Source organism: Leopardus geoffroyi, chromosome A3 (assembly GCF_018350155.1).
Source record: "Leopardus geoffroyi isolate Oge1 chromosome A3, O.geoffroyi_Oge1_pat1.0, whole genome shotgun sequence".
NCBI lineage: Eukaryota > Metazoa > Chordata > Mammalia > Carnivora > Felidae > Leopardus > Leopardus geoffroyi.
In genome coordinates, this window is record NC_059336.1 from 77,124,654 (window position 1) to 77,140,230 (window position 15,577).

The window sequence follows — 15,577 nt, forward strand, 5'->3', positions numbered from 1 at the left end:
TCGTATACGTTGTCACACTCTATGCCTGAACTGTTTAGCACTGTCTTAAAACTCGGAGCCGCTCTAAGAGTGGTGATATTATCCTCCTGCTGGGGAGGCCCCAGAAACTTCGGGTTTTGTTGAATGTTAAATATGTCCCCTGAAGTTTATCACAAACAGCATGAAGGAATAAAACTCCACGTGGCTCGTGTTCCGTAGATCTTCCTTCCCACTGAAATGACAAGCCCTTAAGTTAAAAAAGTCCGAAGGGTATGTGATAGATGTGAACATCAGGCTTACCTTCTCGGAGGGGTGCCTTGGCAGTGCACGTGGTTTCAAACTTTATATAAAATAATGCTGCTCTAGTAAATGGGAAGAACATGTTGTCGTTTTTGGACTCCAGACAAAGGCAAGAGTAAACATGCATTAAAACGGAATCTCTATTTTTAACTCACCTTTCTCTTTCTAGAAATCACATCAAAATTGGATGACACATACTACTGCATATCTTTCAAGGCTGTAGCAACTTCCCAGCAAAATTCACAAAAATCATTACTTTCCCACTGCTAGTCAGATGGATAATGTCTGAAGGCACCACCAACATTTTCTCTGGATTCTGAGGGCTCCACTTGGCGAGAAGTGGTTGATTTGGACTTTGTAGCTCATTTAGCAGCTCTCACTTTGTTGTGGTCTCTGGGAGGAAGGTATTTAGGTGATGTGGCCCCCTTTCTCCTTTCTCTGCTAAGCTTCCTCAGCCCTTGGAAAGCTGTTTCTTTATTTTGCATTTCTCGTTTTGCTTTTAGTTTGTTTCTGTATCTAGATGTACTACTTAAGGCATCCGCCCCAAGAGCCTCAGGACACCGGGCATCCCGGAAATGGAGCACACATGTCTGTTTATGGGCTTTGAAAGCACGTGAGCAATGGCACAAGGGACTTGGGATCTGCTGCCCGTGGAGCTTCTGTCATGGCTCTTCTCCTACCCCTCTGCTGAGAGGAAGGAACACCCAGGGAGGGAGTCTCAGCCTTCCTTGACATGCTGTTTGGGGCCTACTCCTAGTAATGAAGGGGCAGGAGCCTGAGCAGAAGAAATGAATACTCCCACAGAATCATCATGAGGCTTTCCAGGTATTGCCAGGGTAATACCTGTAATCCTTGCATGGCCCTCACTGTGGTAAGGGCTTTGCATGTATTACCTCTTTATGCCTCCAGACCATGCCTTGAGGTAGGAACCGTTATTCTCCTAGTTTATCAGTTGGGAAACTGAGGCAGAGGGTGGCCGTGTAACTTGACTAAAGGTCACAGAGCAGTCAGACCATCCGGCACCAGAGACCACACTCATAACCGCTCTGTTCTCCTTCCTTCATGCACCACACCTCATTTCATCAGTGCAAGTAGCTTGTAAGCCAAAAGTAAAATGCTCAAATGTACTGTCCTTTGACTACCAAGACCTCGAGGCCATCTCTCCATCACAAGTGGTGCATGAGTCTTGATTTTTATTTTTCTTTGTTTGCACTGATCCTCACTGCTCACTTCCTAAGACCATTTTAGGAATGCAATGGCATTGTTTTTAATTTTTAACACTTGCCTGAAAATACACAGATAGTCCACAGGCATAGCAAAGTTCTGTCTGTAAACACACCCACGTTGGGATTGAATGCACAATCTTACGTTAGTACCACCTATGACCTTACAGAGCTAACCAGCCCAGGTGATGGAAAACAATCTGAAATCAGACTGATGCCCCCTCCCCACTGTATGTAAATTCAGCCATATACAGCATACTGGGGGTGTAAGGAGAGAGTACAGTGTTGCTAATTTGTGGCTTTTATTTTATGGAAATTAATTTTTTAACCAAATATTAGAGTAGGTAACTAATATTCACTCTTCTAATAAAATGTTATGGATCCTCACTGTGCATATAGAACTATGCTAGATGAGGAAGGGAATATGATGATATGTAAATAAGGGTCCCTTCCTTTGGGGGATTATAGACTAATGGGGAGAGATGATGGAGAATGTAAAGTCCCCCTCCCCCAAAATTGAAAGTCACAAGAAAGTAAATATAACAAGTTGTTACACCCAAATGGCTTAGACACAGATTTCTCTGAATTGGAAAGGGAGAGAAGGAGAAATAGGAGAACTAACATTTATTATGAATCTATGCTATCCCAAATGCTTTTAAAATGTATTTTTGATGTAATTATCACAACAGCCTTGTAAGGCAGACATGACTGTTTCCTTATTTTAATGATGAAGAAGCCAACTGATGCAAAAAAATTCCTGCCCTATCAGAGGGTGCGCCATTCTGTCTTCCCTGTAACTATCACCATGGTTCCCTTAGATATTTGGTGGTAGACTTAGAGTTTTGAAGCCAGGCATTAGTTCAGGGAAGGCTTCTTTGAGGAGGCAGACTTGAGGTAATCAGGACAGAGAGCATATGGGCAGAGAGCGGGAATCAGCATGGATGCCCTGATGGAGAGAAGACTGTGCATACACACTGAGCCAGAGCAGACTTCATACTCTTAGGACATTTACTTAGGGGTGAAGTTGGAGATAACGTTAGAAAGAGGCATGAAGCTAGGTTTGCATCACTATGAACTGATTCTGGTGAGGAAACCATAATGCATGTGTACACACACACACACACACACAAACACACACACACACACACACGATCGCCAATCGTTTTGCCACATTCAATCTCGAACATAGCACCAATAATATTTCAACTCCACATTAAATGTATGTTTTTAAAATTTCATATCAAGGTATATGGTCTACGTAGGAAAATCAGCTCTTCTTCACCCTGTGATCATTCATTGAATTGTTGTTTGATGTCAATAAACTGTGTAAACCCCAATGCTTGCCTTACCCTCTTACCGTCCCGCTCATTGCTTGCTTTACCTGAATAGGTCAAGTAGAGAAATCCCTGTGGATCCAGATGTGTGGGTTTTGCATTCTACCGGAGTTTTCAAGGGGACTAGAAATGGAAAGTAGCAACTACATAATCCTCTCTCTGGGACATGCATAATTTTCTAAAAAATCCCCTTTGCCTGACTTTATAATGTCACATTCTAAAATATTCAGGTTGCTTTTGTTGTTCTCTCCATAAAAAATTAATGATCATGAAAGTATTATCATGTTTATTTTAAAGCAACTATTTTCTACATTTTAATTAAAAGTTGTAATTCACCATCTTTTGACCAAGTTATCTTAAATCTTCATCTTATTGGTAATGGGTATTGGGCTAGATTCAGAGAGAAATACAAGCGTTACTTAATGCAAACAGTAAAATCTCGGCATTTCTAGAGATATGGTTCTGTTCATTTCATGTGCTGCGCTAACTCTGCCTTTTTAATTAGAAATATCCTCCTGCTTATGCAAGAATCCTGGGAAAGGGGCATTGTCTTATTCATTATGTATTCCATGAGAATCACAAGTGGACAAAACCAGGCATAATACAATGACTGTTGTGTTATTAAAGCACTTTAATAAGGTTGCTCCCTCAGTAGAGTGAGCTTCTCAAATACCCATTTCTTTTTCAAGAGGTGAGCTGCATGGAGCGAGATGTTCCATGCTTCTCTGGGTATGAGTGAGGCTCCTTTCTGTATGTATTTTACAGATTTCCGTGGGTGTACTACCAGACTAGTTCCTCTCCCTTTTTAGTCCCCTGTCCTGTCTTAGAGAGTGATGTCCTAGAAAGTATTGGATTTTCTATTTTTGTCCTGTAGTATATAAGAGGAAATAGTTTAAAATAATGATATATAAGGGAAAGTTCTGTAAACAAAGATCCACTACATTTGGGGCATTTCTATGCAGTGTTGCCCTGCTATATTTACCCCTCTGTTCTCCACCCTCGGCAACAAAAAACATATTGGTTAAGATTCTATCTGTAATGGTTTTCAGTAAAAACAAAAACTTTAATGGTACTAAAAATCTCTTTTAAGAAAGAAACTGCAAGTTGTGAGGAAGGGTGGAAGGTGGGGAAGGAGGGAGAGAAGGAAGTGAGGAAGAATGAGAGGCAGAGAGAGAGGAAGGGAGGAAGGAGAAAAGGAAGGTTTGTTTTTTTGTTTTTTTTTAAGGTACCCACCCAATTGTAGCAGAGCAAAGACTTATCTATATGCATTACTTTGATTTCAAATTATTTTTAGCATGGCTTTTATTGTACTCATTGTTACATACATAAATCTTTAAAGTAATACGTTTTGTAAGAAATGGTCATAAAAATTTACAGCCAGTAACTTTTCCCCTGTCCCTTACAATGATATTCTACTAAAACCATTAAATGGTTCTCATTAATGCCCTTTAAATGATTGTGTAATGACCCACAATCGCTTGTAAGTGAACAACCATTAAAGAATTACCAGTTCTTAGCATGCTTTTAAGTACAGCTTAAATACATGGGAGGTAACATATAATATATTAGAAAAAGTATTAAATTTGGAATAGTAAAAACATGATCATCACAAAAGAATGAGTAGGTGTGCAACTCTACCCTGCAATGACCATGGTTCCTACTGAACATATTATTACAGTAGGTTTTATGGCATTTGTCCTTTTTTCCATATTAAATCTTTTTCCTTTTTTTCTGGGATTAATAATAATAATAATAATCTCTGTCACAACAGGAGTGAAAGTGCATATAAAACCAAATGGGGGAAATAATTAAACCCGTGTGTAACAGACAGCAGCCTATCTAAACAAAAAGTGAACAGTCTGTCCCCCAGATATTTTCTACATGAGGGCAATTATTCATTTTTTCCTAACCCTACAGATATTGGGTAAGGGATGGTCTAAGCACTTGGATGACTGAATTTTTTACACTTCAAAGTGTTCTGCATCCTGGGAACATGGTCAAAGGTAGTAAAAAAGAATAACTCTTCCTTGAAGGTGTGAGGTCAAATTAATCCTCTGCTATCCAAGGCATGTCTTGTAGCAAGCTTACCCACCCATGTAGAGTTGGGTGGTTGACTTACCCTAAACAACAAATGTCAAATTTGTGAAGAGTTTGGTGGCATGCGTTTTTGAAGTTCTTTCTGTCCTGACAGACCTTGTTTATACCCAGGTGCCACTTATGGGGATGTGGCAACAGAACCAGGGCCACAGGAACCTTATCACAGATACAACAACGCACAGGTTGGCAAGATACCGAAGTAAACGAGGGACAAGAGAAAATCAAATTATTAACTTCCATTTGTATCTGCTTACCTTGAAGACATTTCATCAGGGGGAGGGGGAGCTGGGGGCAGAAGTAGTTTGGGGCTGGAAGGCACAGCTACATATTTTTTCCTGTGTAATTTTAGAAACCTCAGGTCAACATTAAATCCCCAGCTGGCATCTAACTGGCCTCCAAGGATTGATGTCACACTACATTTTCTGCTCTCCAGTAAGCTCTGCTTATCCCCACATGTTTCCTTTACTTGTCTCCTTCTGATGCCGTGAGCCAGTGGCAGGGAGGAGACTCCTAATCTCACAGGTGATAAGTTAGACTTACAAAGGTGATCAGACTTGTTTCGCTATATCTTGAAAGTCTCAGCTTAGGTGTTACTTCCCCCCAAGGACCCTTCCCTAACTCCACAGAGTTGCTCCCTTAATGCTTATCAAATGCTAGTAGAATGCCAGAAGATCTGGGAGGGCAGGAGCCGTGTTGGTCCTATTCATGGCCAATCCCTCATCCCTAACACAGTGGCTGACAATGCTGGGCTCTTAAATAAATATCAGGTTATTAAACTCACCCAGAAAGGTTGCAGAATAAATTCAGTTGGTCAACTAAAGCTGGATAATTCTAAATAGGTCACTATTCCAAAACAAAGCCATGTTGGAAATTTATAGAATTGTCGTTAGAAAGTGGGAATTTGGGCCTGTCAAGAATAAAATGAATCTCAGGCATTCCCCAATTTCTCCTTTCTGTGTCCTTTCTCCTGTTCCATTCTGGTCCCTCCAGTCTCTGTCCTCTTTCGAGCAGCTCTGCTTCTATTATTCTCATCTCTTCCATTCCTCTCCTTTGCCATAAAGCCAAATCCCCTCGAAAAGCTGTTCTTCAGAAGCTGCTTCCACTTTACCCTAGTCCAAGGGTGTCTGTGCATCTTGAAACTTTGTTATATCGTAAAGAAAGTTTGCTTTCCCTTGACTGCAGTTCTGGGTATTGGTGGGCTTGTGGGACACACTTCCTGGGCACCCTGGAATTCTGATGGAGTGCTGGGAGAGAGTGGAGTGGAGGAGGACTTGGGTTAACTTGAAGACTGACCTAGGAAAAAGCATTTCCCTTAACGGGCTTGTAAAATACATCAAGCATAGAAACAAAGATGAAAACAGAACACACACACACACACACACACACACACACACACACACACACACACAAAAACCCCAACTCTTATTCTCTCAATATTTTCTTAGCTCCGTGTCAGCTGGTCGTCTCTCTCAGAGTCAGGGACCTTTCCCATCTCTGACTGTGAGAACACATCCAACTCTGAGACTCTTCCCTGTGTGCCTGGCAGTAGCTGCCACACTGTGTGTTATTTAAGAAGCTCCATTTGGCTCCATGCTCTACAGAGGAGAGGAACATATGGCCTTGACTGTTAAAAATATTCATGAGTCATGTTGCCCAGTGTTGAAGTACAGCCACCTCAAGGGCAATTTTCCAACAGCTCATATTGGTTTACAACATGGAATGAAGACCAGATGAAGTTCCAGGAGGTATTCAGAGGAGACAGAATGCAGTGACGCAAGTTAGAATTTGGTCACTATGCTGGGTTGCATGTCCCTTCTGGAAAGAGGCATGGAGTGTTAGTAGAATATCAGAGTGAGGGATCCCACTCTCTGGTTCCATTTATAGACCCCTTGTTCTGCTAAATCCTTCTGTAGAAAGAACTTGAGTAGACTTGGAAGTGAGGGTTACTCCATGCATGGACTCCCCAGTGACTTTCTTCTTCTTCTGTGACCACAAAGAGCTCACCTTGCCTCATGGCATTTGCTTGGTCTAGAATACAGCGTGCTTTAACTCCCATGCTGCTAATGGAAGGCTCTTCCAGGATAAGCATTCCTGGTTTAAAAACAAAAGAACAAAAAACAAAAAACAAAAAAAAAAAATTAGTTAAGGCTCCTAGGGAACTTCTGAAAAAGTGCAGACTGTGGATTTTTGTTATTGTTTTGGTGGTTGTTTTCATTTTCACATTTCTGAAGTTTCTATAGAAATGGTCCTGAGTGTGTTTGGCTTCCTGGGGACATTTTATGTTTTTTGTCAAACACCAATATTAAAGAAGCACAGTCAGAACAACTGGGGCTGGGGGATAAAACGACTTAGCTCTCAGATGGTCTAAGAGTAGACAAGTGGGACGTCTATAATAGCTTCATGATTTAGAATACAATGTACTGTTTGCCCTCTATCCTTTTTTCTATTGTAAATTAATCATTAGAGGGCTCTATCTGAAGCACTTTTTTTCTCACTGTGTATCCTGTTTCAACCTGCCCCATGCGGGCGACTGCACCTGACTGTAATTTGGGGAACACAAATTGCAGTGGTTCAGCACTTTGTGACTCCTCTAATAAGTTAATGTCACTCCCATCTCTGACACAATTCAATTCAGAAAGGTTGTGATGTATCATTAATGCATTAAAAAATGTTGTGTTTTTAGACTTGAATACCTGGAATTAGTTGGGGGCCTGACAATCCAAAACAGACTCTTTTACAGTGCTTGGGAGCCCTGAGGAAGCAATTCTTGTTTAAGCATCTGCGTTATCCAGGAAGCCCAAGTACTTCAAAGGTCTGTGCAGGATGCTCAAAATAGGCACCTTGCCAAACAGAAATTGAAACACATATACATACTATACTATTTGCCTTACAGAAATTAATTTTCAGCCAGCAGCACCTAGGATTATTTAATATTTATCTTTAGCAGCAGGAAGATGAATCTATTATTTTATGAGTTGATTTTGTTATTTTACCTGAGTGTTTCAGTCAGTCTTTACAGTAGGAGACACTTACGGTCTCCCCTATGCCCTGCCTGTTACCCTCTTTTTTAATTATTATTATTTTTTAAGTGTTCAGAAGCAGTGGGAAGGTTCATGTTTTTAATCACTTGATTTCCCCCGTTGGTTCCCTGGGAAGAAGTGATCAGGTCCTTTCAGTAATCTGAGTAAATGTTGAGATCCAGGGTCCTACCAGTTAAATGGACTGTTTGGTGGTAGGTGTTGAAGAAACATTTCTGGATTGCAAGTCAGGAAACTGAATTCTAGAGCCTCTCTTCACCTTTGTGACCTGGGAGAGATCTCTTAACTTTTCCCAAGCCTGTCTCCCATCACCTGTACCTAGGTAAATTAGAGTCAACAGTCCCTACCGGAACTCTTTCCCCTAGTGATTCATCATCCCGAAATGCCACCGGGTCCTACAGTTCCTCCTCCTGTCGCTGAGATCCCAGAGGGTTGTGTGCTATGTTGATTGTTTGTGCCTGTGAAATTAAAGCACCGAGAAAGGAATATGTCAGTATGTTGAATAACAAAATGACTGATAGAGTATCAGGGGGACTTGAGTGTATAAAAAGCCACAATATTGCAAAGCACCTTGTAGATGGGAACTGTTAAATATCAATGGAGCATTGCTGTGTCTGCACTGTCAGCGCTTCCCTGTGACCACAGTGAGAGAGATGCTAAAATGTCATTTCATGGACCACATTATGTGCTGCTTACGATGAATATTCCGGCCATGGTTTATTACATTTTTGATAAATTGTAACTTCTTGGACCCAAATTTGGTTAGCTTATCTCTAGTGCCATTTAAATCTTAAAAGACTGAATTTGCCCCAAAGATTTAATCATCATTCAGCAGCGGTCTGTAACCATGTGGTACTAATTTAAATTACTGTAGCAATGGACAAGTCTCTATCCAGAAATTAATAAATGCAATTTATAAGGAATGTTAAGTAACAACTAACAATTTAATGCTTTGTGAGTTTCAGCCAAACTGATTAAATAATTAAAACAGATTTCTAGGGATAGGGGAAGAGATTTTACCATAAAAGAGATAAACAGTTTGGGAATTGTATGCATTCTTTTAGACATTTAAGATAATTAAATCCAAAACCTATGTTAAAATAACACTGAAGGTCTGGTTTAAATCACTAGTGGGAATTGCTAACTTAAGAGTTGAACACCATCCTCAATGTCTGCTCCATTGTTTTAAATAAGGCATTTGGGGACTCTCAGAGCACTGGGTCAGTTTATAGAGTATGCTATTGGTAGAACAATATTGGTCTCAAGCACAAATAAATGTATCAAATGGAACTACCTTCTCGCCATGATGTTTCTAGGCTTTTACTAAGTGAAACTAGATGGTTAGAATCATCTCAGAGCTATTGTACCAACCTAAAACTTCCTGGCTTTCAAGTTCTTATTTGTTGAAGAAAAGATAAAGGAATTTAAAGATTATAGATAACAAATGGAATGTGTAATAAGGATAATATGTACTTTGATGGACTTAAAATAATTCACTTTGCAACAAATTATTGAGTGCTTGTACATGTGCAGTACAGGTATGTCTGTGATACAAAGATTAATAAATAAGGAATGGAAATGCTCTGTTTTCTGATGAATAATAAGTTTGTAGGCAGCAAAAGCAGGTGGGTAGTCCCCTTGATAGAAATGACTATAGGTTACCATAGGGCATACTCCTTTTAAGGATAATTTTTTAAAGTGATTTGCATGAAGGGCTCAAAAGGTGCCCATCATTCATTCTTTGCCTTGCGTCTGCAGTCCACCAGCCCTGGTGGAGAAAGACTATTGAACCACTTCCTGCCTTAACTGTGTGAAAGCTGGATGCTATTTACAGGATGGAGTGGAAATGTGAAAGTTGTTGGAAACCGATCTTTTTTCGGGGAGTGCATAGCTAGTGAACACTAGCTGGGTGAATTTTCACGGAGCTGACCAGCCATTGGAGGGTTAAGTAGATGCCAGTTGAATGTTCTGTTGCCCAATAGGCTTGGGATTCATGACCTACAAAACTGAACTTACCACACTTTCCTGCAAATGTACTTTTCCTTATGTGATAACCAATTGCCCTGGTATGCCTGGGACCCAGAGGCTTCCCAGAATGAAGATCTCTTAGCACTGAATCTGGAAAAGCCCTGGCAAACCCAGATAAGTTGATCACCCTGGTTTTTACCTTTTTCTCTTGTCTCCTCTACTCTCATTAACCATACTTACCCGATCATTCTGGACTTTTCCAGTTCTTTTTCCACATTCAGATTTTTTACTGAGTTCCATCACGTATTTCATCTCTGCCTCTTCTCCAGACTCCTTGTTATTGCCTTGGCTCAAGTGATGTCTTGATGTTCCTGAACTATTGAAGCAACTGCTAAACTGAATAACCTGCCTCTAGACTTGCTCTCACCACAACCTCCCCATGGCCCAGCTGCCAGTGATATTTTAAGATGTCTATTCACTTTGTTAAGCCTTCAGTGTTACTTACTGCACCAAATCCCAATTTATATACATGAGGTAAAGAAGACTCTCTGTCATCTGGTTCCCGCCCAAATCTCCAGGCTCACCTCCATCCACACCTCCTCTTGAACTCTGTTCTCTGGCCATTTGGATATCCACTTGGGGTTTCATGGGGCAGAATACTAATTCACACTTGTACACCTTTGGGCATAATATTTCCTCTTTTAAAAATGCCCTTCCCAGTCCCTTTTTCATCTCAGAAACAACTAATTATTTTTTAAGACCCACATCCTTTATGGGATGCATAAACACGATGTGATGTTCAAGCATCACATTCCTTTATGAAATCCTCCTACCCCCAAAGTAAAAAGTAAAAGTGCCTAGTATACTCATCATGGATCTAAAACACATTTTACAGTTATTTATTGAGTTGTTAGTCTTCTGTTATAGATTATATATTTTAGTGTAGGAACTTGTATTGTGGTGATGAAAAACTGATTTTATTAACATTTATTTTTAGGTTTTGGTATTTGGTCTGACACATAACAGACCCTGAAATGTTGGTGGAGTGAATGAGGAATCTCTCACGCTGCATCCTGGGAGCTATACTTAGACAGCAATGCAATGTGTGTGGTGAGTTTCCAGACACTTTGATAATGCCCTTCTCCTTTCACCTGGTTGAAACTTTTAGTACGTATTTACCTGTTTATCATTTCATTATTATGTCATCTATTTGCTCATAGAATAACTTCCAGAAGCAGATTTTATGTCCACAAGTTAGAAGAGGTACCATTTTATATCGTTTTCTTTTCTTATGTTGTATTAATTTTCATTCAACTCTAACAAACACTGTTGACTGCCTATCCAACATCCATCTCCCCACCCCATGACTTATCCTTCCAAACAGAATCCTGTGTATTCCAGGGTCACCTTTCCTCTGCAAGATTGTGTACTTCTGAAAAGGTTGCTTTTCTTCCCAAGGAGGGTGTCTCCTGATTAGTCTAAGGCAATCCTAGTGCCCACATATGTAAAGCTACCTAAAGACAGCTTGAAGTTCTTGTGATACAGTTCTGGCCAATGAGATGTGAGACAAGTCTGTTGGAGATCTTGTGGAAAGGTTCCCTCTTACAACAAAGGTACCAGGAAGAAATGGTCTCTTGTTCTCTGAATGTCATTCTATCTATATGTAACACCTAAAACTACTGTGCCATCTTGTGACATTGAAGGAAGCCAGCCTTTGGGTGAAGCCAACACTGAGACCAACATAGCATAAAAATATAAGGAACCCAATTATGGATGTCATTATATGGAGTCTCTGATCCTGCCCTAGCTAGAGCCCTCATTCTCCTTCTTCTAGACTTGTAATTATGTTGCATATGGTTGAAGGTCTCAAAATTTACACAGACAAGTTTAACATTGTAATCTGAGAGGGCCAGGGGCATTTGTTTAATACATACAATATGGTACTTTGAAGGTAAGGATAAAAATGAATAAAATATACTCAAAGGAAGAAGCCAAAATGACTACCTGAGAAGATTCAAGTTCTACCATTTATCAGTAACTACTTTGAATGAATCAACCAATGAAAGAGGATTCTATTCGAGGAATTACAATAAGTGCTTACAAGGAACACAAAGTCTAAGCAGTCATAACCTTTTTCTGTGTGAGCTAATGGTCTCATTAGGGAGCTGGAGCAGTGACCTAAATTACTATAAGATAAAGAAGAAAGTAATGGATATTATGGTAGTGATAATGATCTAGCATTTTACTGAGCAGTCACTATGTACTAGGCACCATTCTGAGTCCTTCCCAAGAATTTTTATTTGCATCAGCTGTATTTTATCTCTCAAATATTTTTCTCACAGACCACATCCTGTAAATACTTATATGCCACTATACTTGTATAAGTCTCTCCCATTCTATGAGAGAGAGAGAGAAGAAAACCACCATCTTTCCTGACTTTCCTTTCCTTTCAAGATACCGCCTTATTTATCTTTACAAACTTCACCAAGTTTTTTATTAATAAACTTTATTCTTTTTAAAAATTTTTTTCAATGTTTATTATTATTATTATTACTATTATTATTATTTTGCGAGAGAGAGACAGAGTGTGAGTGGGGGAGGGGCAGAGAGAGGGGAGATACAGAATCCAAAGCAGGCTCCGGGCTCTGCACTGTCAGCACAGAGCCCGATGCAGGGCTCGACCTCACAAACCGTGAGATCATGACCTGAACCAAAATCGGTTGCTTACCCGACTGAGCCACCCAGGCGCCCCTAAACTTTATTCTTTATTCTGTCTTAAGTTCACAAGACAATCGAAGCAGAAAGTACAAAGCTCCCATATATCCCTGTCCTCACAGGTACATAGCCTGTCCTGCTGTCTGTATTCCCCACCATAGTTTTGCTACAATCAATGAATCTATATTAACACATTATCATCACCCCAAGTCCATAGTTTGCATTAGGGCTCACTCTTGTTGCTGTACATTCTTGTGTTTGGACAGATGTAGAATGACATCTATCTCCTGTTGTAACAGCACACAGAATAGATTCACTGCCTTAAAAGTCTCCTGTGCTCTGCCTGTTCATCCCTCTGACCCGCTTCTCCAAGTTTTTTTTAAAAACTAAATAAATGACCCCTTCTTCTACAAGTCTGTGACTTTTCGCATCATATTCATTCTTTGCTTCACAGCACTTATTTTCATCCCCCTCATTTTTCTGAAACTGCCATGAGAGAGGTCACTGTGGACCATGATGCTGACAGCTCAGTGGCTGCAGCCCTGCTAGTTACTTCTTTTGCCCTTTCTCCTTTACAGCATCATCTATCGAGTTGACCCAAAACAGAAGCCTCTCCCTTCACTTGTCTCTCACCCGTCGTCCCCTCTTGCTTGTTAATTACATCATTCTGTCTCCAAAATGTTTATTGTGTAAGTTTCTCCCAAGAGGAACAACTTTTCCTGCCTCTACTTAGGCTCCCATCTCCCCTCCTCCAGATGCCTACAAGCACCTCCAAGCTTATTCTCACGTCAGCCTGTACCCTACAGCGCAAGTTAGAGTAACTTTCTAAGACGTCACGGTCTCCCTGGCACTCACCGTTTGAAACACTTGAATAGTGTCTCTTTCCTGCAGAATAGCATCTAAACTCCGTGGCTCTGCTGTGAAGGTCTCCCCACTCCCTCAGTGGTGCTCTTTCCCAGGCCCTCCTCCAGCCTCTCCTCCTCCACGCTGTCTCTTCTGCCTACACTGGGGTGGTCTGGCCCTGAGCATGTGTCCTTCCACCGCCCCGTGACTCTGCACAGTCTGTTCTCTTGGTGTAGAGTGCCCTCTCTCCCTTGTCCAGGTACTGAATTTCTACTCCCGCTGAGCCACATTGCAAATGTTTCCTGCCTTCCTTTAGCCTTTTCATGGAACATCAAAACTGTTGTGCTGTGTTGTCGTATTTGTCTACGTGCTCTTAAATGTGAGCTTTTGAGACAAAGTACTCTGTCTCGTTCGCCTCAATATCTCCAGTACCTGGCATAGTGCCTCGTATTTAATAAATGTTTGTTGCATTAAGGCTATTGCGATAGAGTAAGCAGAGTGTTATGGGAGGTCTGAGAGGGAGCAACTGGCAGGGGAGCTTCATTCATTCATTCATTTATTCATTCAACAAATATGTGCAAAATATGTACTATGATTCAAGCATTCTTCCAGGTATTGTACATAGTGAACAAACAGAAGGATGTCTTACACTCGTGGGAGATAAAATTCTGTTTTATTTTATTTTATTATTTTTTAATTTTGTAGAGGCAGAGACAATGTGCAAGCAGGGTAGAGGGGCAGAGGGAGAGAGAGAGAGACAGAGAGAGAGAGAGAGAGAGAATCTCAAGCAGACTCCACACTCAGTGCAGAGTGGGGCTCAATCCCACGATCCTGGGATCATGACCTAGTCAAAATCAGGAGTCTGATACTCAACCAATTGAGCCACTCAGGCATCCCAGTAGCATTCTATTTTAGTAGGAGAAGACAGATACAGTTTGTTTGGCAAAGGACCAGTATCATGAATGAATGAAAGGGATAAGACAGAGGTATAAGGCATAAGGAGTGGTAAGGGCCATTGATAAACTGATCACTCCATGACCCACCCAAAGGCACTTAAACTCACATTAAAACATCAGTAACAGCAGCTATGCATGACCTGGTCCCTGATCATATTTCAGAGGCCAGCTTTAGCCAGTAGACTACCCCTTTGTGGTCCTTGTTGCAGCGGCATCTTTGGTCCAGATCTTGTTCCTTGAAAAAGCAGGGAGAGGCAACAGATCCTTGGATACTGGCAGAATATCCTTACTAGTTTTACTCCAGTCTACCTTGATAACAGCACCTAACTGTGGCTTATCCTCTTTATCCTATGCTTACAGCGTAATGACCTTTTTTTTTTTTTTCAGCAACCACAAATTGTCCTGAGAAAATAGTCTACTTGTATTCCTTGGAAGGAATACCCTTGTACTTGGAGATCAAAATCCCAACAATGAGAGTGCCAAGGAGCAAAAAAAGCATGGGCTTCTCATTGAGAAGTTTGGGTGTTTTAAAACAACTTCTGTAAGCATGCTTTTTAGGGGACAGGAGAACAAAGAAATGTTTGCCATTAGTATGTGTGTGTGCAACGAGATGGCAGAAAAATAAACTTCATAATATTTTAAAGTTGAAAAGACCCTGGAAGGTAGCTCTAAATTAACCCTTTCATTTTACACATAGGGAAACTGAAGTTCAGGAATCAGTGACGTACCCAAAATTGTGCACCTCGCGTGTATTAACACAGTGTTAATGGTTGACCATCTACCTCTGCTCTGTGTTAGCAGCCAAGGGTTTCAAGCAGTTGGAGATATATTTAAGGCTCTGACCAGCAAATTTAAGTTTCTTTCCAAATTTCTGTGATCTAAATAGCCAGCGTCTAATGGGGAAGGGACCTATGATAAAGGTAGCTAGAGGTGGGTTATAGTTGGTAGGAAGATGTAAGGATGGCACATGAAATGTGTTTAACTCCAGCCAGAAAACTGAAGCAAGAGGTTTTCAGAATCATAAAAGTTCTGATAGTATGTGGGAGAATAGTACTGTTTACCTATTAAATTATGTATTCATCCAGTTCACCTATTAAATTATTCATTCATTCATTCATTCATTC

At 40.6% G+C, this 15,577-nt stretch overlaps 1 long non-coding RNA gene across 2 annotated transcripts in view; it reads left to right on the top strand.

The window, feature by feature from the left end:
* LOC123580814 overlaps positions 1-15,577 on the top strand; it is a 242,135-nt gene that overhangs the window by 53,434 nt on the left and 173,124 nt on the right. For both annotated transcript variants that reach the window (XR_006703470.1, XR_006703471.1), the window contains exon 3: positions 10,937-11,049. This is a non-coding gene — a long non-coding RNA (uncharacterized LOC123580814). The remainder of the gene's footprint in view (positions 1-10,936; positions 11,050-15,577) is intronic.